This window comes from Phascolarctos cinereus, unplaced genomic scaffold, assembly GCF_003287225.1.
Source record: "Phascolarctos cinereus isolate Bilbo 61053 unplaced genomic scaffold, phaCin_HiC Scaffold_3;HRSCAF=262, whole genome shotgun sequence".
In the NCBI taxonomy this organism is placed as follows: Eukaryota; Metazoa; Chordata; class Mammalia; order Diprotodontia; family Phascolarctidae; genus Phascolarctos; species Phascolarctos cinereus.
In genome coordinates, this window is record NW_027555736.1 from 253,379,236 (window position 1) to 253,404,837 (window position 25,602).

The window sequence follows — 25,602 nt, forward strand, 5'->3', positions numbered from 1 at the left end:
AAGAGTCCCAAAAGCTCACTGAAGAAAATTGTTCCTTAGAAATTAGAATGGACCAAATGAAAACTAATGAATTTATGAGAAATAAAGAAACAATAAAACAAAACCAAAAGAATGAAAAAGAGAAGACAATGTGAAATATCTCATTGGGGAAAAAAGAAACTGTGATCTGGATAACAGATACAGGAGAGACAATTTAAAAATTATTGAACTGGGGGGGCAGAGCCAAGATGGCGAAGTGAAAGCAGTGACTTGCTGCAGCTGTCCCCCAAACCCCTCCAAATACTCATAAAAAATGGTTCTAAACAATTTCTGAAGCAAAAGAACCCACAAAAAAGACAGAGTGAAACAAATTTCCAGCCCAAGACAACCTGGATGACTGATCAGAAAGGTGTATTGTGCTGGGCTGGGAGCACAGCGCAGCGTGGGTGCACAGGCCACAGCAAACCTAGAGCAGGACTCAGAGGACTGAATCACTAGGCAGAAGTGGAGGTTTCCAGACTCCTCAATCCATGAATGCCAAAGACAACTTAGAAGGTCAGTGGGAAAAGTCTTGTTTCTGTCGGTGGTCAGAGAGGAAGGCAGGGTTTCAGCTCCATTCCCCAAGAGCGTGGCCCTGGGGGGGGGGCAGCTGCTTCCCGAGCTTCCGGCCCACAGACTGAGGGGGAATCCAGTGGCTGATCAGAGAGGGATTGCAGGGATCTCTTTGCCAGTGCTGAGGCAGGAATCTCTTGCTTTGCCCATGTGTGGATCTGGGTCACAGTTCTGGGCGGTGAGGAGGAGCGCTGGTGTGGTGGAGCTTGTAGTGGCTGTGGAGAGGAACCCCTCCTCACAGTTACAGGACAGAAAGGAATACTTGTGGTCACAGGCCAGGAAAGGAGTAAACACCTCGCCCTTATCATACCACCTTGGAAGAACTGAAAATTTACAGGTCCCTACAAGTATCTCTGAAAACAGCTGTACAAACCCCTGAAGCTTGGGACAGTACACTCTCCACATTGGAAGCAGACTCTTACCTTAACAAAGAGTTTAAAACTCAAGTAATTGCCTGGGATCATGAGCAAGCAGCACATAAAGAGTCAGACTATATTATCTTACTTTGGTGAAAAGAAGATCAAAATATACACCAGAAGAAGACAAAATCAAAGCTCCTACATCCAAAGCCTCCAAGAAAAATATGAATCAGTCCCAGGCCTTGGAAGAATCAAAGGGATTTTGAGAAGCAAGTAAGGGAAGTAGAGGAAAAACTGGGAAGAGAAATGAGAGTGATGCAAGAAAATCATGAAAAACAAGTCAACAGCTTGCTAAAGGAGACCCAAAAAAAATACTGAAGAAAATAACACCTTAAAAAACAGCCTAACCCAAATGGCAAAAGAGGTCCAAAAAGCCAATGAGGAGAAAAATGCCCTAAAAAGAAAAATTGGCCAAATGGAAAAGGAAGTCCAAAAGATTACTGAAGAAAATACTTCCTTAAAAATTAGAATAGAGCAATTGGAAGACAGTGACTTTATGAGAAATCAAGACACTGTAAAACAAATCCAAAAGAATGAAAAATTAGAAGACAATGTGAAATATCTCATTGGAAAAACAACTGACCTGGAAAATAGATCCAGGAGAGAGAATTTAAAAATTATTGGACTATCTGAAAGCCATGATCAAAAAAAGAGCCTAGACATCATCTTTCAAGAAATTATCAAGGAAAACTGCCCTGATATTAGAACCAGAGGGCAAAATAGAAATTGAAAGAATCCACAGATCTCCTCCTGAAAGAGATCCCCAAAGGAAAACTCCTAGGAATATTGTAGCCAAATTCCAGAGTTCCCAGGTCAAGGAGAAAATATTACAAGCTGCCAGAAGGAAACAATTCAAGTACTGTGGAAACACAATCAGGATAACACAAGATTTAGCAGCTTCTACATTAAAGGACCGCAGGGCATGGAATATAATATTCCAGAGGGCAAAGGAGATAGGATTACAACCAAGAATCACCTACCCAGCAAAACTGAGTATAATCCTTCAGGGGAAAAAATGGTCATTCAGTGAAATAGAGGACTTTCAAGCATTCCTGATGAAAAGACCAGAGCTAAACAGAAAATTTGACTTTCAAATACAGGACTCAGTGGAACATGAAGAGGTAAACAGGAAAGAGAAATCATAAGAGACTTATTAAGATTGAACTGTTTACATTCCTGCATGGAAAGATGATATTTGTAACTCATGAACTTTGTCAGTATTAGGGTAGTTGAAGGAAAAAAATTGTATGTATGTATATATAGATAGATAGATAGATAGAGGGCACAGGGTGAGTTGAAGATTAAGGGGTCATATCTGGAGAATAAAATTAAGGGATGAGAGAGGATGATACTCAGAGAAGAAAGGGAGAGGTAGAATGGGGTAAATTATCTCAAAAAAAAAAAAAGAAAAGTCTCTCACAGTGGAGGGGAAACAGGGGAAGGTGAGAGGGAATGAGGAATCTTATTCTCATAGGATTTGGCTTAAGGAGAATAACATACACATTCAATTGGGTATGGAAATCTGTCTTACCCTACAGGAAAATAGGGGGAGAAGGGGACAAGCAGAGAGCAGGGGGATGAGAGAGGGGGCAGATTGGGAAAGAGGGTAATCAGAAGCAAATACTTCTGAGGAGGGACAGGGTCAAAAGAAAGAATAGAATAAATGGAGGGCAGGATAGGATTAAGGGAAATAGAGTTAGTTTTTCACAACATGTCTACTAGGAAGTGTTTTGCATAACTGCACATGTACAACCTATATTGAGTTGCTTGCCTTTTCAATGAGGGTGGGTGGGGAGGGAGGAAGGAGAAAATTTGGAACTCAAAGTTTTAAAAACACATGTTTTAAAAAAATGTTTTCACATGCAACTGGGAAATAAGAAATACAGGAAATGGGGTACAGAAGTCTATCCTGCTCTACAGGAAAATAGAAAGGGAAGGGGATAAGAGAAGGGAGGAGAGATAGAAGAGAAGGCAGACCAGGGAAGGGGTATTCAGAATGCATGCCATCTTGGGGTGGGGGGAGGGGTGAGAAATTTGGAACTCAAAAACTTGTGGAAGTGAATATTGAAAACTAAAAATAAATAATTTATATTTAAAAAAATAAAAATTAAAAATAAAAAAGAGAAAAAAATTATTGAACTACCTGAAAGCCATGATAAAAAAAGAGAGCCTAAATATCATGTTTCAAGAAATTTTCAAGGAAAATTGCCCTAATATTCTAGAACCAGAGGGTAGAATAGAAATGGAAATAATCTACTGATCACTTCCTGAAAGACATCTCAAAATGAAAACTGCCAGGAATGTTACAGCAAAATTACAGAGTCTCCAAGTCAAGGACAGAACATCCAGAAAGAGACAATTCAAGTATGGTGGAGCCATAGTCAGGATAATACAAGATTTAGCAGCTTCTACTTTAAAGAATCAAGAGGCTTGGAATGATCTTCCAGAGGTCAAAGGAGCTAGGATTAAAACCAAGAATAAACTTCCCAGCAAAACTGAGCATAATACTTCAGGGTGAAAAATGGATATTCAATGATGCAGAGGAATTTCACACATTCTTGGGAAAAGAAAACCGCTAAATAGAAAATTTCATTTTCAAATACAAGACTGAAGAGATGCATGAAAAGGTAAACAGGAAAGAGAAATCACAAGGGACTCATTAATGTTAAATTGTCTACATTCGTACATGGTAAGATGATATTTGTAACTCATAAGACCTTTTCCATTATTAGGGTAGTTAAAAGGAGTGTATGTAGATAGAGGGCACAAGTATAAATTGAATACGAAGGGATGATATCTAAAAAATAACATTAAGGGGTGAGAGAGGAATGTACTGGCAAAAAAGAGAAAGCAAGAGGTAGAATGGGATACATTATCTCACACAAAAGAGGCAAGAAAAAGCTTTTTCTTTTTTTAATTTTTTTCCAATTTATTTATTTATTTTTGTTTTTCAACATTCACTTACACAAGATTCTGTGTTCCACATTTTCTCCCATCCCTCCCCTCCCCTGATGACCTGCATTCTGATTCCCCCTTCATCCAATCTGTTCTCCCTTCTATTATCCCTCCACTTCTCTTATGACTTTCCCCTTCTGTTTTCCTATAGGGTAAGATAGATTTCTATACCCCTTCGCTATCTTATTTCCCAGTTGCAGGCAGAAAGAATTTCTTTTTCTTTTTTATTAATTTATTTTTAGTTTTCAACATTCACTTCCATAAACTTTTGAGCTTTAAATTTTCTGCCCCTCCCTTCCCACCTCCCTACCCAAGATGGCATGCAATCTGATATAGGCTCTACCCACACATTTCTATTAAACATATCTTCACATTAGTCATGTTGTAAAGAAAAATTAGAATCAATATGAGGAACCACAAGAAGAAGAAACAAAACAAAACAGAAGAGAAAAAGAGAGAGCAAATAGTATGCTTCGATCTGCATTCAAACTCCATAGTTTTTTTTTTCTGGATGTGGATAATATTTTACATGATAAGACTTTTGGAGATGCCTTACATCCTTGCGTTGCTGAGAAGAGCTAAGACTATCAAAGTTAGTCATCGCACAGTGTGATTGTTACTGTGTATGATATTCTCCTGGTTCTGCTCACAAGAAACAATTTCTAACATTTGTTTCTAAAACTTTGAGTTCTGAAATCTCTCCCTGCCTTCCCTGCCACCCCATTGAAAAGGAAAGCAATTCAATATAGGTTATACATGTGTAGTAATGTAAAACACTTCCATAATAGTCTTGTTGTGAAAGACTATATTTCCTTCCATCCTATTCCTTCCCGTTTATTCTATTTTCTCCTTTGACCTTGACCCACCTCATAAGTGTTTGTTTCTGATTACTCTTTCTCTCAATCTGCCCTCCCTCCTATCAACCACCCTTCTCATCTCCTTCCCCCCTACTTTCCTGTAGGGTGAGATAGATTTCCATGTCCAATTAAGTATGCATATTATTCCCTCTTTAAGCCAAAATATGATGAGAGTACAGTTCACTCATTCCTACTCACCTACCCCTCTTCCCTTCCACTGCTAAAGTTTTTTCTTCCCTCTTTTATGTGAGATAATTTGCCCCATTCTATCTCTTCCTTTCTCCTTCTCTCAGTACACTCCTCTCTCTTTTACCCCTTAATTTTATTGTTTAGATCTTATCCCTTCATATACAATTCACCCTATTCCCTCTGTCTATACATACACACACACACACACACACGTGTGTGTATGTATATATGTATGTATGTATTCACTTCTACTACCATACTAATGAGAAAGGTCTCATGAGTTACACTTATCATCTTTCCATGTAGGAATGTAAACAGTTCAACTTTAATAAGTCCCTTATAGTTTCTCTTTCCTGGTTATCTTTTTATGCTTCTCTTGAGTCTTGTTGAAAGTCAATTTTTTCTATTTAGCTCTGGCTTCTCAAGAATGTATTAAATTCCTCTGTCATTGAATGTAAAATTTTCCCCTCACTGATTACACTCAGTTTTGCTAGGTAAGTCATTCTTGTTTTTAATCCTGATGCTTTAGACCTGTGGAATATCATATTCCAAGCCCTCTGATCCTTTAATGTAGAAGCTGCTAAATCTTGTGTTATCGTAATTGTGTTTCCACAATACTTGATTTTTTTTCTTTCTGGATGCTTGTAATATTTTCTCCTTGACCTGGGAACTCTGGAATTTGGCTATAATGTTCCTAAGAGTTTTCCTTTTGGGATCTCTTTTAAGAAATGATTGATTCTTTCAATTTCTATTTTACCCTCTGATTCTAGAATATCAGGGCAGTTTTCTTTAATAATTTCTATAAGGATGTCTAGGCTCTTTTTTTGATCATGGCTTTCAACTAGTCCAATAATTTTTAAATTATCTTTCCTGAATATATTTTCCATGTCAGTTGTTTTTTCTGATGAGATAATTCACATTGTCTTCTATTTTTTCATTCTTTTGGTTCTTTTTAGAATTTCTTGATTCCTCACAGTCATTAGCTTCCATTTGCTCCACTTAAAAAAAATTTTTCCTCAGTGGGCTTTTGGACTCCCTTTTCTATTTGGACAGTTCTGATTTTTAAGGTATTTTTCTCGTCATTGGCTTTTTGGATCTCCTTTGCCATTTGGTCTAATCTATTTTTAAGGTGTTAATTTTCTTCAATATTTTTGGGTCTCCTTTAGCAAACTGTTGACTTGTTTTTCATGATTTTCTTGCTTAACTCTCATTTCTCTTTCCAATTTGTCCTCTTCTTCCCTTGCTTGATTTTCAAAATTCTTTTTGAGCTCTTCCATGGCCTGAGACAAATTCATATTTTTCTTGGGGCTTTGAATGTGGGAGCTTTGTCTTTGTTGTCTTCTTCTGGTTGCATGTTTTGATCTTCTCAACAAAGTCAGATTATATAGTCTGAGTTGTTTTCCTTCTGTTTGCTCATCTTCCCAGCCAGTTCCTTGAATTTTAAACTCTTTGTTAAGGTAGGCTCTGCTTCCAGTGTGGAGGATGTACTTCCCCATGCTTTGGGGGTTTTGTGCAGCTACTTTCAAAGATGCTTCTAAGGACCTGTAAGTTTTCAGTTCTTTCAAAGTGGTATGATCTAAGGAAAGGTGTTTACTCCTCTCATGGCTTGTGCTCTGGTCTGTGAGTGAACACAAGTACTCTTTTCTGCCCTGGAAATGAGGGGAGGATTCTCTCTCTACTGCTGCCACAAGCTCTGCTATGTCAGTGCTCCTCCTCACTCCAGGACTCTCACCCAGGACTGGGACCCAGATCCAAGCACAAAAGCAATCCTGCCTTAGTGCCAGCAAAGAGATCCCTGCAATCCCCCTCTGATCAGCCACTCAGTCTCCCCACAGCCTGTGGCTGAGAGCTCCAGAAGCAGCCACTGTTGCTGCAGCTACCACTTGAGGCTGCACTAGGGCTAGGGCTAGATTTGAGCTCCTCTCTCACCCAGGTCTGACAGATCTTTGCCACTGACCTTCCAAGATGTCTTTGGTGATTGTGAGTTGAGAAGTCTGGAAAGCTCCACAGCTCCCCTTGATTCAGTCCCCTGAGGCCTCTGGGTTTGCTGGGCCCCAGTCTTTGCCAGTGTGGCCCACAGTGAACTGTGCTCCTCTCCCAGCCCAGTGCAATAGACCTTTCCTGTAGACTATCCAGGTTGTCTTGGGCTGGAAATTTGTTTCACTCTATATAGCCATATGAAAAAAAAATACTCTAACTCACAACTGAATGGAGAAATGCAAATTTAAACAATTCTGAGGTACTACCTCATACCTATTAGATTGGTTAATAGTACAAAAAAAAGTAAATGACAAATTTTGGAGAGGAAGTGGGGAAAATGAGACATTAATGTATTTTTGGTGGAGTTGTGAGCTGATTCAACCATTTTGTAGAGCAATTTGGAACCATGCCCAAGGGGCTATAAAACCACACATGACCTTTGACCTAGCAATACCACTACTAGGTCTGTATCCTAAAAGAGATGAAAAACAAAAAGGAAAAAGGACCTATGTGCACAAAAATATCTGTAACAGCTCCTTTCTGGGAATAAAGAATTAGAAGTTGAGTGGATGCCCATCACTTGGGGAATGGCTGAACAAGTTGTGGCATACGATTGTGATGGAATACTATTGCACTGTGAGAAATGATAAGCAGAATGATCTCAGAAAAACCTGGAAAGACTTGCATGGGCTGATGCAAGGTGAAATGTATGACATGCAAAGTAAAAGCAATATTGTAAGATGATCAGCTGTGAATGACTTAGCTCTTCTCAGCAATACGATGATCCAAGACAACTGTGAAGGACTTATGTTGAAAAAGACTATCCATTCACAGAGAAAGAACTGATGGTGTATAAATATGGATTGAAACATATGTATTTTTCTACTTTATTTTTCTTGATTTTTTTTGTCTATATTTTCTTCCAAAACATGATTATTATGTATATGTTTTGTATGACTACACATATATAACCTATATTGAATTGCTTGACTTCTCAATGGAGGAGTTTGGGGAGGGAGAAAGGGAGAGAATTTGGAACTAAAAATTTTCAAAATGAATATTAAAAATTATTTTTACATGTAACTAGGGAAAAATAAAATACTAGATAAATAAAAGTGAAAGAAGGAAGAAAGGAAGGAAGGAAGGAAGGAAGGAAGGAAGGAAGGAAGGAAGGAAGGAAGGAAGGAAAGAAAGAAAGAAGGAAAGAAAAAAGAAAGAACCCACCATCCCAAAAGCAACTCTCCAAGGAACATTGTAGCCAAATTTCAGAACTATCAGGTCAAGAAAAAAATACTGCAAGTGCCTAGAAAGAAACAATTCAATTATCAGGGAGTCACAATTAGAATTACACAGGACTTGTCAGGTAAACATTAAAGTATCAGAGGTCATGAAACATGATATTCCAGAAGACAAAGGAGCTAGGGCTACAACCAAGAATCACTAAGCCTGTAAAAGAAAGCATAATACATCAAGGGGGAAAATGGCCATTCAATGAAATAGAATTATTTCAAGCTTTCCTAAGAAGAACAGAACTGAACCAAAATTTGACCTCTAATATCAAGACCCAAGAGAAGCATAAACAGGTAAAGAGGGAGAAGAAAACAAGGCATACAATAGAGCTAAACTATTTACATCACTACACAAGAAGATGATACTTGTAATTCTTAAAAAGTGTACTGCTAATAGTACAACTAAAAGGAATATACATAGATAGAGGGTTAATTTGAAGGAATGACTTAAAAAATTAAGGGATGAGAATAAGGAGTACAGAAGGAAGGAAGAAGTAGAATGGGGTAAAATATTTCACATGAAGAGGCACAAAAGACCTGTTACAATGGAGGGGAAGATGGTAAGGTGGGCAATGGGTATCTCTTGAAACTTACTGTAATCAATATTGGTTCAAAGATGGAATCATATACACAGTCAATTGAATATAGAAATTTTTCACACAACAAAGATCTAGGAGGGGAGGAGATCAAGTAAAGGGGACAGGGGGACTGACAGAAGGTGATGGGGGGGCTGACAGAAGGGAGGGCAGATCAAAGGAGGTGACAGAAGCAAAATACTGGGGAGGAGGGAAAGGGGGAAAAAGGAGAGAGAGAACAGACATAAGGAAAAATAGGATGGAGAGAAAGACACAATAGTAATCATAACTGTGAATGTGAATGGGATGAACTCTCCCATAAAGTGGAAGCAGATAGCACAGTGGATCAAAAACTAAAATCCTACAACAGACTTGGAGCAGAGAGACACACAAAGAGTTAAAGGTAAGGGGCTGGAGCAGAACATATTATGCTTCAGCTGGAGTAACAAAACTGGAAGGAAATCAGAAAGATGGGAAACAATCTTTACAGCAAGTTTCTCTGATAATGACATCATTTCACAAATATATAGGGAACGGAGTCAAATTTATAAATAATACAAGCCATTTCTCAATTGATAAATAACGTCAAAGAATATGAACAAGCAGTTTTCAGATGAAGAAATTAAAGCTATCTATAGACATATGAAGAAGTGCTCTAAGTCACTTTTGGTTAGAGAAGTGCAAAATAAACAACTCTGAGGTACCACCTCACACCAATCAGGTTGGTTAATATGACAGAAAAAGAAAATGAGAAATGCTGGAGAAGATGTGGAAAATTGGGACACTAATACATTGTTGGTGGAGCTGTGAAGTGATCCAACCATTTTGGAGAGCAATTTGGAACTACATCCAAAGGGCAACCAAATAATGCATACCCTTTGATCCAGAAATACCACTGCTAGGTCTGTATCCCAAAGAGATCATAAAAAAGGGAAAAGGACCTACACGTGCAAAAATATTTATAGTAGCTCTTTTTGTGGTGGCAAAAATTGAAAACTGAGGAGATGTCCATCAATTGGGGAATGGCTAAGCAAGCTGTGGTATATGAATGTAATGGAATGTTATTGTGCAATAAGAAATGATGAATAGGCAGATTTCAAAAAAAAAGCTTTAGAAAGGCTTGTACAAATTAATGCAAAGTGAAATGAGCAGAAGCAGGAAAACATTGTACACAGTATTAGCAACATTTTGTGATGATCAACTATGTTTTTTCCCCTTCTGATCTGTTTCTTCTTTCACAACTGTGACTAATACAGAAATACGTTTTACATGATAACACATGCATAACCTATATCAAACTTCCTACTACTTTAGGAAGAAGGGAAGGGAGAGAGAGAGGAAGAAAAGTTTGGATCTTAAAATCTTGTAAAAATGAATGCTAAAAATTTTCTTCACATGCAATTAGAGAAAAATGAAATATTATTATTAAGTAAAAAATAAAAAGAAAATATCTCTTCTTTGGTGTGAGGGAGATGATTATTAATAACCAATGATTTGGGAAGATCCAGAGTTTGCCTTTTTTTTCCTATTGTCTTCATTTAAAAACTTATTCTCTGAGGTTGAGCCAATTTTCTCTTCTATCTGACCCCATCTAACCTTACAAAGAATCTCTAATCTAAGGTAAATTACCCTCAATCAAGTTTGGGTGGAGATAGATCCTTTGTCTAGATGACACAAGGCTGGGGGTGGTTTGATTATAGGGTATCTGTCCCCTCCTTGGAGTAAGCCTAGGTCTCTCTGTGAAGTCCACCTCTCACTAATTGTTAACCAATTAGAGTTGGTCAGCTGGAACACCTCTCATCCAAGGGCATACAAACTAAGAAGTGGTCATGCTTCCACTTTACTATGGAGAGGAGAATGAGCCCTTTTTCTCAACTATTTGCTGAGAGTGATTGATAAAATTGATTAATTTAGTCCAAAACTTTATCTCTCAAAATTATTTTGGTTTTCCCATGGGGGTATGGTCAATAATTCAAATAAACAAATTTTTATCAATCACTTATGCAGAAGGTACTATTACATCTTTTTCAATGATTCTTCAAAAATTAACAGTGTTTCAGTTATCATATTTACAAATACTTTCATACCTATGACCTAATTTCTTTCTTTATCCTATTCTCTGCCAGCATCCTCATAGATTTCAATGTTTATATTGAAATCTTCTTTTAAAACTAATTACTATCAAGTTCTTAGGGCCAAAATTCACCTAAGGATTTTAGCACATCTAAATCAAGTAGCGATTTTTTTATCTTGTCATTTATCTGGGACTTCCGGTTACTATCAGGTTTGTTTTTTCTTCTTTTTCCAATTTTAAGACCATTCTTCATAGAGGAAATGGAGACAAAATAGAGTCAGGTAGTTCTATTGTCCTTACATAATGTCAAAATTATATTTATTGGTCCAAGTAAAAAGGTCCATTCATTCCATCTTTTTTTTCTTTTAAAATATTTTAAAATATTTTTATGTTGTCTTTAGAACTTTTCAAAAGCTTCAACTCATGCTAGGCTTTCACCCTCCTGACACTATTTCTATAATTCTACATCTTTAATTTTTGTATTTATACTTTATTATGTGCTTCAATTTATATCTCTTGTAGTTATACATACTATTTTCTAATCTGAGATCATCTGAGAGCTTTTCATGTAACTACATCAGTTTCTTTATATTTTATTCCTCATCAGGAACATTTGAGACTACATTGACAAATTTAATTTTTGAGAACAATTTATTTTTCTTGAAAAGTTTTCTAGTAAAAGTTTCTGTCTTTAAGATCATTCCTATTATTTCTCTACCTTTATGAATCTATTTATCTAAAGTCTGTGACATGTAGGTAATACTAATTTTTTTCATTTCTTTGCCATTATTAATTCCATAGACAAAGCGTCTTACAACTGATTCAATTAAAATAAATTAAATGACCATTTATTAAATAACTGCTGTATGTAAAGCATTTGTGCTGAACACTGGGTATACAAAGATTGATATTATATAAATTTTAGTTTCAAGGAGTTAACAATCAATGGAATTGTGGTGGAAATTACACAAATATCTATGATACAAAGAATAAGATAAGTGTGTAATGTCCCCTTTGGAGTCTGCCAATTCTCACTCACATTTACAAGCCAGGTCCCTATAGGCCATTAGTACTACTAAGCTATTTTTATATGTAGCCCAAGTGGTATAACTTGGTCTTTTATTTATTTATTTATGTTTAAATTTAATTTATGGAATAAAACAAGTATTTCCATAAAAATATATAAAAAGATGATTGCACATGAACAAACAACAAATCCCTTCATCTAACAATCAAAAGTCCTATGATCTATTAGAATTGATTAAAGGCTTTTCCCATACATTTTGATGAGGTTATAAGAAACTTCCCAAGTATGTGCTTTACTCTATTGATTGATTGACTGTTCAATTAAAATGCCTGTGCTTTCTGTGATTACATTAATTAAGGTGGGAAGAAACCTCCACTCTTCTACTCTCTTCTACTTCTACTCTCTCCTCATTTAAAAGGTAGGTGAATATTTAAACATCAAATCACCTGGAATCTTTTTGGTAAAATCCATGGCCAAAAATCCTGGATAGTTTTAGTGAATTGGAGAGGTTAAATCGTTGTCCTTTTCTAATGCCTTATATTAGAGTCCAAGGAAAAGTCTTCATGACACAGTTCACTGACAAACAAGAAATTAAAATTAAATATTCCAACTTTTATACTACCTTTCTCAGTCTATACAAAGGCTTTTCCTAGCCCAACAACAATAAAGAAAAATGTTGTACAGCTTGCGGGGGGTGGAGGGGGAATAAGCTTTCCATTTTCTGAAGGAGAGCCTGATCCTATAGAGGTCTCAGCATACGTTGGACTTTTCCTGAGGATTGTTGTTCATTCATTTCAGGCATGTCTGACTCTTTGTGACTGCATTTGATGTTTTTTTGGCAAAGATACTGGAGTGGTTTGTCATTTCCTTCTCCGACAGAGGCAAACAGGGTAAAGTGTCTTGCCCAGAATCACACAGCTATATTCTGAGGCCATATTTGAACTCAGGTCTTCCTGACTCCAGGCCCTGCATCACCCAGCTGCCCTTCCTGTAGATTAGAGACCTGAAAATTATTGGAAGTCACCATCCCCACTTTCATGTGAGAAGACAAACTGTCTGGTACAAAACCTCATCTGCCTTTCTTTTTACATACAGGCAAAACTAACTAGAAGTATAGAAAAACAAACAAACAAAAAACCCTCTCTAGGTAACTCACACACAGGATGCACCAAGTTCAGCAGTAATCATTTTCACACATAGATGATGCTTCTAGAGGCATAGAAATTCATTCTAAAAAAAATCTCCAAAGGAACTTACCGATTGATTAAAACAAATAAAGTGAAAGTACCTAATTGACCCCCTTCCCAAGAATAAGCAGATTAACTTAAAAGAACAAAAAACATAGAAAATCCTCTAAAGAGGTGTAGAGCTTCTAAAGAGATTCAAGATTTGGGGTTGATTATTCACAGTTTCTCAGTCAGCAAGCATACCTTATCCTATGGACCTGTAATCCATAAGGATCTTAGAAAAGCTCTCTGAACTTTTATCATAATAAGGCAAGCAGTCTGGTTGTGTTTCAAAGCAGGAAAGAAAATGAATACTTAGTTATATAATGTGATCTAGGAAACTGCGAGGCACCAATAATTTAGGGATGTAAAATTTCTGTTAGTTTTAATATGTGACTAAGTAGTTAGTGATCTGGGGCAAATAGATATAACAGATTACAAAGGCATTTAGACAAGAAAAAAAGTTCATTTCAAAAGAATTGGTCTGACTTGTAAATGGAAACATACCAGAAAATTAGTGGACAATTAAAGTCAAAACAAAATTAATACTTTTTTCTTCAGTGAATTCCTCCAAAATATGATTTCCAAACATTACAATACTAGAAAAAGAACACCTCCAGTAGGTCTCAGCAAATGAAAAGGGTCTTAATATTATCCATGATGAGGCCTCTATGCTAAGTGCTTTACAACTATTATTTCATTTGATCTTAAACAACCCCATATGTAGGTAATGTTTTTATTCTCATTTTTATAGTTGAAGAAACAGGCAAATAGAGGTTATATGATTTACCTAGGGTCATATTGCCTGCAAATTCCTAACACTGAATTTGAACTCAAGTCTTCTTGATTCCAGGCCCAGCACTCTATCTTTTGCAGCACCTATATGTCTTTAGATTGGGCTTCTAGAGGGGCTAAATTTTTAGTATTATCAATGGAAAACACACAAGCATTGATGACTTCCACTGATTATCAGCCAATGGCCTCAACTGGCATTTAGCAAAGATATTTACTAAAATGACAGAGAATTGTTGGAACAAAGCATCCTTCCCCTCCAAATCTGAAACATTTTTATATTAAACACATGATAAGAGGAGAGCCCAATGGTAGAGAAGAACACATATAGGATATATATTTATTGCACAATCTCACAACTCTTTGTGCTTAATGACCTAGAATTCCTGTCTTGAATTCAAAGTCAAAATTCTCAGGTGCAAGGGGTTGCACTCCTTGAAGCTACTTTCTCCCTCAGGTGGCAATTCTTCTATATCAGTCTTTATCTGTGTTCATCCATGTTTAGCCTTAGTCTGTATCTCTCTACTCCAAGTATACACGTATAAGTCTCTCCTTTCTTTGGAAACTATCAATTCACCTTTGGCATATGTCTCTGTTCTCAAATGGATGACTTATCTCCTACTGGTCCCTTTTCACTGGTGACATGATTGAATGAGGCATGTTTTCAAACCCCACTTATGTCACTATCTGCATGACCTTGAATAAATTACTTAACATCTCTGTGCCTCAGTCTCCTCATATGTAAAATGACGGAGTTGGATTAAATAAGCTCTAAGATTCCTTCCAATTAGACAGCTCGGTGGTGTAGTGGATAAAACACTAGACTCGAAGTCAAGAGGAATTGAATTCAAATCTGGCCTTAGTCATTTACTAGGTATGTGGCATTTAACTTCTTAGTCATTACTAGCCGTGACATTTAATTTCTATCTTTATTGGTTTATTCACCAACAGATTAGTAGTAACAATAAAACCTACTTCTTAATGTTGTTCTAAGGGTAAAAGGAGATTTCTTTGTAAAGCCCTTTGAAAACCTTAAACCATTTCATAAAGCTAGCTATTATATTACTGCATCTCCAAATTATCATCCTATTATCTCACCAGAGATAAGGATGAAGGATGAGACAGATATAGCTACAGAGACAAGGAAGGACAGAATAAAACAATTAGATAGACAGTAGTCAACTTTATGCAGAAAGTAGAATATATGAAATAGAATGTATAAGATAATCTCGTATAAAACCAAATTATTGAAGGCCATGTCACAACCAAAACAAACTTCTTCATCTTGAAGGAAAACATAAAGGGGGGAAAAAAAGGAAAAAACCCTAAAATCTAAGGGAGTGCTCATCAATTAGGGAATGTCTGAACAAATTGTGGTATATGAATGTAATGAAATATTACTACTAAGAAATGATGAATGGGTTGCTTTCAGAAAATCCAGGATAGTGTGATCACACAATGTTAAGTGAAAAGAACCAACAAATAATTTTTACAAGGACAACAATATTAAAGAAAAATAGCTTTAAAAGACTTAAGATTTCTAAGCAATGCTATGACTAACCATATCACAGAAGACCTATCATAAAAAACCCTCCTGAGAGGATATATACTCAAGATGCAGAAAGAAGGATACATTTTTTGACATGTCCACTGTGTAGATTCATTTTGCTTGATTACACTTTCTTATTGCACTGTTTTTTGTTTTTTAATTAAGGAGTTAGGATTAGCAATAGTAATTCCCAAATGCAAGGACATTGAAAAAAATAATTATGCACAAAAGAAAACAGTGAAAAGTTAAGAAAAAAACACAGTCTGTCAAGCAGGACAGTTTTGAAAATAATATTCATCTTTTACATACATATGCAAATTAATATATATATATTTTTCAAATGTAAACACAATGAAGTAGAGATTCAGAGTTTTGCATACTTCTCTTTTTCCCATATAATCCTTTATGTTCTTCTGTGTATATGGAAATACTATTTTTTGGCATTTAAATTAAAAATTAAAAATAAATGCAGAACATTATCATATATACATAGATATGCATACATACTGTATATATGTATATGTACATACACCACACACACATGTGTGTATAGTGCTTTTGGCAGATCACTTTGACAACAATGTGGAGCTATATTAGAAAGGTGAAAGATGATGCAGCAATCCAACAAGGAGGACATTGCAATAGTATAAGTAGGAGGTTATAGGGGTCTGAACTAGAGTCATGGCCATGAGAGTAGAGAAAAAGGAATAGATACCAGGGCTATCATAGAAATAGGTACCACAAGATTTGGTCATTGACCAAATGTGTGGGTGAGGAAAAGTGAGAAGTAAAGAATAATGCCAAAGTTTTGTACATAGGTGAGTGAAAGAATGATGAGGCCCTCCATAGAAATAGGGAAGTTCAGAAGGGGAGTGGATTTTGGGGAAAAGATAAAAAGTTTTGTTTTGGAAATGTGAAGCTTGAAATGTCTGTGAGATAACTAGTTGATGATGCATGAGTATAGCTTAGGAGAGAAACTAGGACTGTATATATGGAGTCAAGGACATGCAAGGTTAATAATTAGGATGATTAGGGTGTTGATGCCCTTAACAGAGATACTAGAAGGCATATTTAAAGGGAAAAATGAGTTCAATTTCAGTAATGTTGAATTGAGGGGCAGGCAGGAAATCCAAGTAGAGATACACATTAGACTTTTGGAAAAGCTCTATTGGAGCTCTTTGGAAAGGCTTAAGGTAGATGAACATACATGGAAATCATCTGTAGATAAGTGCTAATTGAAGCCACAACATTGAATAAGATTACCAAGAGACAAAAGAAGTCCTATGATAGAACTTTGGGGAACACCCAAAGATCATCAGGAGCCAGAAAAATATATAGCAGTATGGTCATTGGGGTATTAGTAGAAATATAAATGTGCTGTGACACTGGAGTTACAGGAAGAAAGGATTTCAAGAAATAGAGGGTAACCAATAGGATCAAATGATGCAAAAAGGTTAAGGTAAAAAAGGGCAGAAAAAGAGCAGTGAATTTATTAATGAAGTCATTAATAACCTTGAATGAGCTATTTTAATGGAGTGGTGAAGACAAAAACTTCTGTAACAGGGTTGAGGAGTGAGTACATGCTGAAGGAAATTGGGACAGTAAAGTACTCTTTTTTTTAAGAGTTTGGTTATGAAAGGAAAGAGACAGTACAAAGCCAGATATTGAAGATGCATGGGGAAGATTGGATACTTAGCAAGATCATAAAGAAGACATGAAGGAATAGGATAAAGAGCACAGGTAGGGTTTTTTTCTCCCCAAAGGATCACTCTTCCTTTGAGACTGAAGGAAAGGAGAGAAAGATGGATGAGTACATTTAGGTTATCAGAGAATTAAAATTTTGGTAATTCTTATTAGATAGTCTTCATTTTTTCAGAAATGTAATAAGTGAAGGGGCAGCTAGGTGGCACAGTGAATAGAACACCGGTCCTGGAGTCAGGAGGACCTGAGTTCAAATCTGGCCTCAGACACATAACACGTACTACCTGTGGGACCCTGGGCAAGTCACTTAACCCCATTTCCTAGCCAAAAAAAAAGTTATTTTACATTTTTGAGAATGAAGGAGAAGAAGATAGTACTGGGAACTTGAGATGAAAGGAGGTTTTGAATAGCTACTGTAGGGAGTGTGATAAAGAGTCAATAAGAGTTGAAGACATATTGTATAACAATAAGAATCCAGGCAGGAGAACAGACATTGCAAATTTATAGAGGATCCAGATATAACATGTTGTGATTTTTCTCTACCAGCATTCAGCAACTCAGGAGCAGGAACAAAGCACAAGCATTACCCAGAGCTGTGGACTGGCAGGACAACAAATTAAAAGGTCGATGTCATAAGAAATTTGAGTCAATAAAGAAAGTATTATTGAAGTGGCTTAGCAATATAATTAGTATTGGATAGGAAAGAGGGGGAGAGGAAGGGTATTAGACTGCCTACCCATATGAAGGCCTATAGAACCATTGTGTTGACCTCATTATTGTATGCCTGTGAAACTTGAACAATTTACCAGTGCCATGCCAGTAAACTGACTCTACCATTTGAATTGTCTTAGGAGGATTCAGAAGATCACCTGGCAAGATAAGGTACCAGACACTGAAGTCCTTTCTCAAACTGAACTGCCAAGCATTCAAACTCTACTACAGAGACCCCAACTCCAATGGGCTAGACACATTGTTTGAATCAGGATTAGTAGTTCTATTCTAATTCAGGATAGTAATTTGTTACATTGATTCTTCAACTTTTTGAAGGATGCAGCTGTTAATAAGTTAAGACAGTATCAAATACTTGACTTTTGGCCAATAAAGCCTATAGCAGATATTTGGAATTGAAACTTCCTGTGACTATATGCTGCCTTTTCCTCAGCTTAGTAATTTCTCAATAAATATTCAGTCAATAAGCATTTATTAGCAGATGATTAATAAAATTTATTTATTGACTAAATGAATACATGTATAGAATACTGTATTAGGAGAGTACCATATTTCTTTTTTTTCATTCAAATGCACTCCACTATATTTCCAGGAATGGAATCATGAATTTGGCTTTTGAAAGAAGTGTGTAACTTTTTGATAAATAGTGCTATTTCTTCCAACATTTTATTTTTTTTCTTTTGAACAAAAGAACTTTTAATTCCCACATAATAGGTCTTTTTCTTTGAACAAGACATATTCTTCCACTTCTATGTGCTAGTAGTATAAACCATTCCATGAAGCAAGATGTCAAATAATATTTGTCTTCTAAGTTAAAATGTCATTATCTTTTTAAAACAATTACTTATAGAATGTATTCATTAGTAGATAGATGCCTGGAATCATAAATATTTTTTTTCCAAACTTGTTGTTTCAATTTAATTTTATTACATTGTTTTTGTATACATTCATTTCTAAATATATGCCTTCTGATGTATGCCAGTAGCCACCAAAGTAAGAGCTTTTGCCTATTGAAGGACTATGACCCAACTTCAAAGAGGCTATAGGCTGACCCCAAGGGGCACTTGACCAACCAATTAGGGAGTGAGATGTGTCCTCTTTTATCCTTTCCATAATTGTGGATCATGAAGCTTGTCTCCAACACAATCAGATTTAGCGTTATTCCTTTACACTGCCCAACTCTGATGCCTTTTTGCATTGTGTCAGTTCTCAAATTCTCTCCTTCTGAACCAGCAAGCATGGATGGGTCATGATTTGCATTATTGGAAGAGACATACACATTGATGAGATCAGATATCCATATGAATATTTCTTGTTCTTTCTCCATTTCTAGTTTCCCAATATGTCAATTTCTTTTCAATTAATTCATTTTTGAAGAGATATTCCATATTATTTGCTCTAAATATCCTTTTCTCAAGTTTATCTTCTTCCATATTTTTTTCTTAGTTAATTCTTTTATTAATCTTATAAGCCACACCAGAGATAATTCCAATTTTTCCTTTATTATTCCTGATACATAGTTTTCTTTTACTCCATGGTATAATCCATTTTACTTGAGGTCCCTTTTGGTTTGCATCTTCTTTTGTCAACCTCCTCATTTTGTTTAGTGAGGCTTTCCTCATGATAGATTTAATTAAGCAAAGTCTCAGTCATCCATCTTGCCAGAAGTCCTCTCAATAATACTTATATGATTCATTCTTTCCATAGTATGTCAACTAATTTGTCTTTGAAAAAATAAGTTGTATTTAAAGTGTCAATAGTTCAGTTGATTTTCATGGATGGCCTTACAACTGTATGATTATCATCTGCCATTCCTTTCTTTGTCAGTTTGCCATCAAGGAAGAAACAGAAGAGGGCCATAGAAGACTGAGGATTATTTTTCGTTTTTTGCTTTCATTTTGTTTGACTATATTTCTTTATTACAAGAGAGGCCTTCTACTGAGGAAAGGAACTTGGTGCTTACTGATAAGGATGCAAAAAAAGAAGAAAGAATGAAAAGAGAATCAATGAAATGTTAAAAATATACAGAGAATAGAATGAAGTTCATAAAGGGATACAAAAAAATAGCAAGGCATTTCTGTTACTATTATGTTAAATTTAACATACCTTTCTTTAAAACAACAATCTACATAATTGAAGTCCACAGTTAAAATCTGCTTTATGTGTTACGCTAACATTTATTTTTCAGTTAATAATAAAAAGACAATTCAAAATAAAATCCCTGCTTTATAGTTTTGTAAAGCAAGTATGTGCTTATTAAATGCCTTTGATGTGCCATGTACTGCACTAAATGCACTACAAATATTGTCTCATTTTATCCTCATAACAATCCTGGGAAGCAGGTGCTATTATAGTTGAGGAAACTGAGGAAAACAGAAGTTAAGTGATTTATCCCAGGCCAAATAGCTAGGAAGTGTTGGAAGCTGGATTTTAAATCAAGTCTTCCTGACTTCACACATAGTGTTCTATCCACTGAACCACTTAGCTACCTCTGACTCTTTTTCATAGCTAAAGAATTTGTTATCTAGAGATCAACCTACTGATGACTAAACTATTTGCATGCTGCAAGGCTGATCTTTCAACAGCACATGTTCACATCTGAAGCCTTTCCAGAATGGTATAAACTACTAGAACTAGAATTTCACTGTTACAATTTTCAAGAACCCATGGTTACCTATATACTATCATGAAGGTTCAAAGTTAAACTTTTGTGGAGGAAAAAGTGAATAAATATTTAAATGAACACACAGCAGTCAGTTATTATATATTTAAGAAAAATATCGTTGCATCCTTTAAAAAGGCATAATCTTATAGTACTGAATAAAAAATTCTACCCACATCTGAGGTCCATCATAATCAGTCAGGAGTTTGCTAAGGAGGCAGTTGGTGTCAATAGGAAAGGGGCAACCTTGGCTCCATTATATCCAACAATATCCAGATAATATCTTCAGCATGTCAGCACTAATCAGTAGTCTGTTAGGCTACTGCAAACAACACTTTGAACAAAAGAGCCAAATTAGACCAGAACATCTTGCCAAAAGTTCAAAACACTTGGGAATATTACACACTATCTATTACTGGATTCCCAAAGCAAAGGAAGATAAGGAGAAGATGGCTTTCATCTGCCTAGTTGTATTTTACCAGTTTTTAATGGAAAGACACTTTGAGGGCACCTGGCACTTTCCAATCACTGAGAGAAAAAGTAGTTGGATATATACAGTATATACCTGGAAACGTTGGGTGTACCTTGGTGATGTTATTGCATCTATGAAAACCATAGAAAAGAGATGCATTGGATAAGTCAGAGGAAAGTGGCATGAAACTTTCAACTGAGAAATGCCAGCATTTCTGAGCTTCTGTAAAGTATGTGAAGGGCATAGATATCTCAATAAGGTCTGAGTGCTGCAGTAGAGAAGAGAGAAGCACTACTGGCTTGTCAAGGTTAATTAGCCAAATGGTTCAATTGCTTCTTAAGTTGGTTCCTAGTCTAAGATAAGACCATGATCATCAGCATAGGAAACAGTGCCGAGTACTTGTCCTGATATTTTCTTCCTTTCTTTCTTCCTTCCTTTGTTCCTTCCTTCCTCCATCTCCCTCACTCCCTTCTCCCTTCTCTCCCCCCATCTCTGTCTCTCTTTGTCTGTCTCTCTGTCTCTGTCTGTCTGTCTGTCTGTCTGTCTCTCTCTCTCTCTCTCACTCTCATAGGCCTGATTCCACCATTGTTTCACACAGGTGCTTTGACCTATTCAGTTTCTGACTTGGACTGGTTCATTCCTCCTTAGTCAGACTGGTGGCTTCCCATTCCAAGGGGCTCACCATATTGGTGCTGGACATAGAGCAGAAATTGTATTGGGCTTAGTTTACTGCAGCTCAGAGCTCCTGAGCTTGAATGACCCACCAGCCTCACTGTTAACAAGAATTACAGTTGTCCACCACTATGTTTGGCACTCATATTTCCTAAAGATATAAAAAATATACTTAATTCACATAAAGTTTTCACCTATGTATTCTAATAAAAGATACAAATATCAGAAAGGCTAAGCTATAATCTTCCTTTATAGTCTTTATTACTAGAAGTTTTTACCAACTTCAGGATAATTCATTCTCAATATATTTTCTGCATTAGTATTATGATACATATAAGAATCTTGGTGAACAGAGGCAGCATGACATAGTGGATAGAGAGACTGCTTTGAAGTCAAGAAGAACTAGAGTGAAATCCAACCTCTGATTTTACATATTTCTATGCAAGTCATTAGTGCCCTAGGTTTATAAATTATAAATTTCAGAGTAGGTACCAATTTATACGGATAGAGAGAGTTTTCTCATTGAAAATTTATGACATTATTAAAATCACAGACTCAGTCCAAAAAAACCTAATATCTTCACACCTGAATAGCAAAAAACTACTGATTTTCCCCGCAAAAATTCAGCATTCATATTACTGTCACATTAAACTTTCACAAATTTCAGCATAATATTCTGGTGATTAAAACTAAACAGCATCTTTTTTTCTGAACACACGAAACTTTAGAATTTTATTTTTATTTTCAGTTTCAAATTCTCTACTCCTTTCTATCTCTCCCCCACTCACTAAGAAGGCAAGAAATATAATAACCATTATACATAGGAATGCATGAAAAAATTGAGACATTAGTGATATTCAGAGGAGAAAAAAAGCAAGACAAATAAAGGGAAAATATGTTTCAATTTTCAATCAGAGTCCATCAGTTATCTATCTGGAGGTAGATAGCCTTTTTTTTTTTATAATGAGTCCTTTGGAATTGTGGTGGATCATTGTATTAATCAGTTACTAAGTCTTTCACAATATTGCTGTAATTATATACATTGTTTTGGTTCTGCTCCCTTCATTTTGTATCAATTCATATAAGTCGTCCCAGGTTTTTCTGAATCCATTCCCTTCATTTCTTGTAGCACAATAGTGTTCCATTACTTTCACATACCGTAAATTATTCAGCCATTCCTGCATCCATTCAGTTTCCATTTTTTTGCCACCACAGAAAGAGCTGCTATACCCCAAAGAAATCAAAGAAAAAGGAAAAGGCACCTTTTCCTTCATCAGCTTCATCAACAACATATTATCTACCTATTTTCCCAGGTACCCTACATCATTTATCTTTTTCCTTTGCTATCAGGTTAGCCAATCTGATAAGTATGAGGTAGTACCTCAGAGTTTTTTCAATTTGCATTTCTCTAATTGTTAGTGATTTAAATCATTTAAAATGATTATTGATAGGTTAGATTTCTCCCTTGGAAAAGTTTGTTCATATGCTTTAACAATTTAGCAGTTATGGATTGGCTCTTTTTTTTTCTTCTAAATTTCACACAGTTCAATTTATATTTAAGAAATGAGGCCTTTATCAGGGACACTTGCTACAACCTCCCCCCCTTATTTTTTTTCTTCTAACTTTGCTACATTGGTTTTGTTTACAAAAACAAAAACAATAATAATTTGAGTGGTTGCTGGTCTTGCTGCCTGTTATTCATGGTTGCAGAGAATTCCACCTCAGTCAATGTGTCTCTGTCACTGTGAGTTGAAAGATGGTAAGCAAGGCCACCCAGCCCAATCTGGGCTTCCAAGAGGGTGAATGCTTGCTGTGCTTCCATGGCCACTGTTGTACAAGAGGCCAACTGCATGAGCATAGAAGTCCAGGCCAAAGAACAAGTGACTACTATATGGGCTGGAATAAGAAATGGGACAAATGAGTTCCTGAGGCTCTCCCTTCCTCAAGTACTTGGAGGCCAACCTGCAAGAGCCATTGGGCAGGCCTCAGGCAAGAAAGCAGTAGCTTTGAGTCACTGCAGCGCAGGGCCCACAAGGCCACAGTCAAAGACAGGCTCCCCCGGTTGCTGCATGGGGCAGATGCCAGCAAAGGCAACACCAGCTGGGCTTCCTCTTGGCCCTCACACAAAAAGCAGATCCAGGTGGACAATGCCAGTGCCAAGAAAAAAATGGGTCTCAGTGTTAAGGCAGAAGTAGAAGTAGAGATCCCCAAGGAGCTGAAGCAATGGTTCACAGAGAACTGGGACCTGGTAACCAAGCAGAAGGAATTATTTTGTCTTCTGAACCAGAAGAGTTTGGACTTCATCCTGGATGAGTATTCCAGCCACAAGAAATCTAGCAGCAGCAGCAGCATGGATAGTAAGGAGTATCAACAAATGAAATGATGTCCAAGATCAACTTCAATGTCATGTTGCACACACAGCTGTTCTGTGATTTTGAGACACTTCAATATGTCAACATCCAAGCTGGATTTCCATATGCCCCCATGTCACAAGTTTATGGAGAAACACATCTGCTGTGATTGTTTGTCCATTGGGGTATGCTGGCCTGCACTCCTTTAGATAAGAGTCTTGCTTTACTGTTAAACTGATTTCTTAAAACATTTAGCAGAGAATTCTTCAATTCTTTTCAGTGCCAATGAATATGAGGTGTTCACTGGCACTGAATAGGCATGATATCCTAAATATCATCAGAAAAGTATTTAAGAGTAAAGCAAACATTATTCATTATAATTGGATCTTTTAAAAAATGTTTTGTCTTGAGTCTTTCTCTTGTAGCAAAATTTTCGTTTTTCAGACATGTCTAGCTCTTCATGACTCCAAGGGCCATAAAACACCAGGCCCTCCACTGTCTCTCAAAGTCTGTCCAATTTCATGTTCATTGTTTCTGACATACTCTCTATCCATCTTACCTTCTGTGATCCTTTTTTACCTTTTCCTTCAATCTTTCCTAACATCAGGTTTTTTTTTTTCCAATGAGTTCCATCTTCTCATTATGTGGCCAAAGTATTTAAGCTTCATTTTCAGTATTCAACCTTCCAGTGAATAGCATGAATTAATTTCTTTAAGTATTGACTGATTTGACCTCCTTGCTGTTCAACGGACTCTCAAAAGTCTTCTCCAGCACCACAACTGGAGCCAGCTCTGCAGCATTCAACTTTCCTTTTCTCTATCCTCATTGTCCTTGACCCCTTTGCAGTCTTTGACACTGTATTACTTTCTCCTACTTGATATCTTCTCTCTAGGTTTTCAGAACAACACTCTCTCCTACCTATTTGACCAATCCTTCTTGGTCTCCTTTGCTGGATTCTCTTAATGATCATGCCTTCTAAGTATAGGTGAATGTACCTCAGGATTCTGTCCTGGACCCTCTTTTGTTCTCCCTCTAAACTACTTCATTTGGTGATCTCACTGGCTCCCATGGATTTAACTGCCATCTCTATGATAATAATTCTCAAGCCTACCTATTCTGTCAGAAATCCTGTTTTGACCTCTAATCTTGTATCTCCAATTTCCTTTCAGAGATCTAGAGCTAAATATCCTAAACTTAACATGTCTAAAACTGAATTTTTCTTCTAAACTCTTCACACCTCCTACTTTCCCTACTACCGAAAAGCATAATGCCATAATCCCACTCCCTCAAACTCAGAATTTAATAATTATCCTGTCATTTTCACTATCTCTCACCCCCTATATTCAATCTGCTGGCAGGGCTAGCTGATTTCACTTTTGTAACATCTCTCAAATATGCCACTGTCTTTCCTTTAACACTGCCACCATTCTAGTGCAGGCCCTTATTACTTTATGCCTGGATTGTTGTAGTAGCATACTAGTGGGTCTACTTG

The 25,602-nt window shown here is 36.5% G+C and overlaps 1 protein-coding gene and 1 pseudogene across 1 annotated transcript in view; one reads left to right on the forward strand and one right to left on the reverse strand.

Moving 5' to 3' along the window:
• The window catches only part of MDGA2 (MAM domain containing glycosylphosphatidylinositol anchor 2), a 754,553-nt gene that overhangs the window by 262,618 nt on the left and 466,333 nt on the right, over positions 1 to 25,602 (reverse strand). The gene's annotated exons all lie outside the window — the stretch shown is intronic.
• On the forward strand, positions 23,927 to 24,427 carry LOC110220588 (mortality factor 4-like protein 1; annotated as a pseudogene).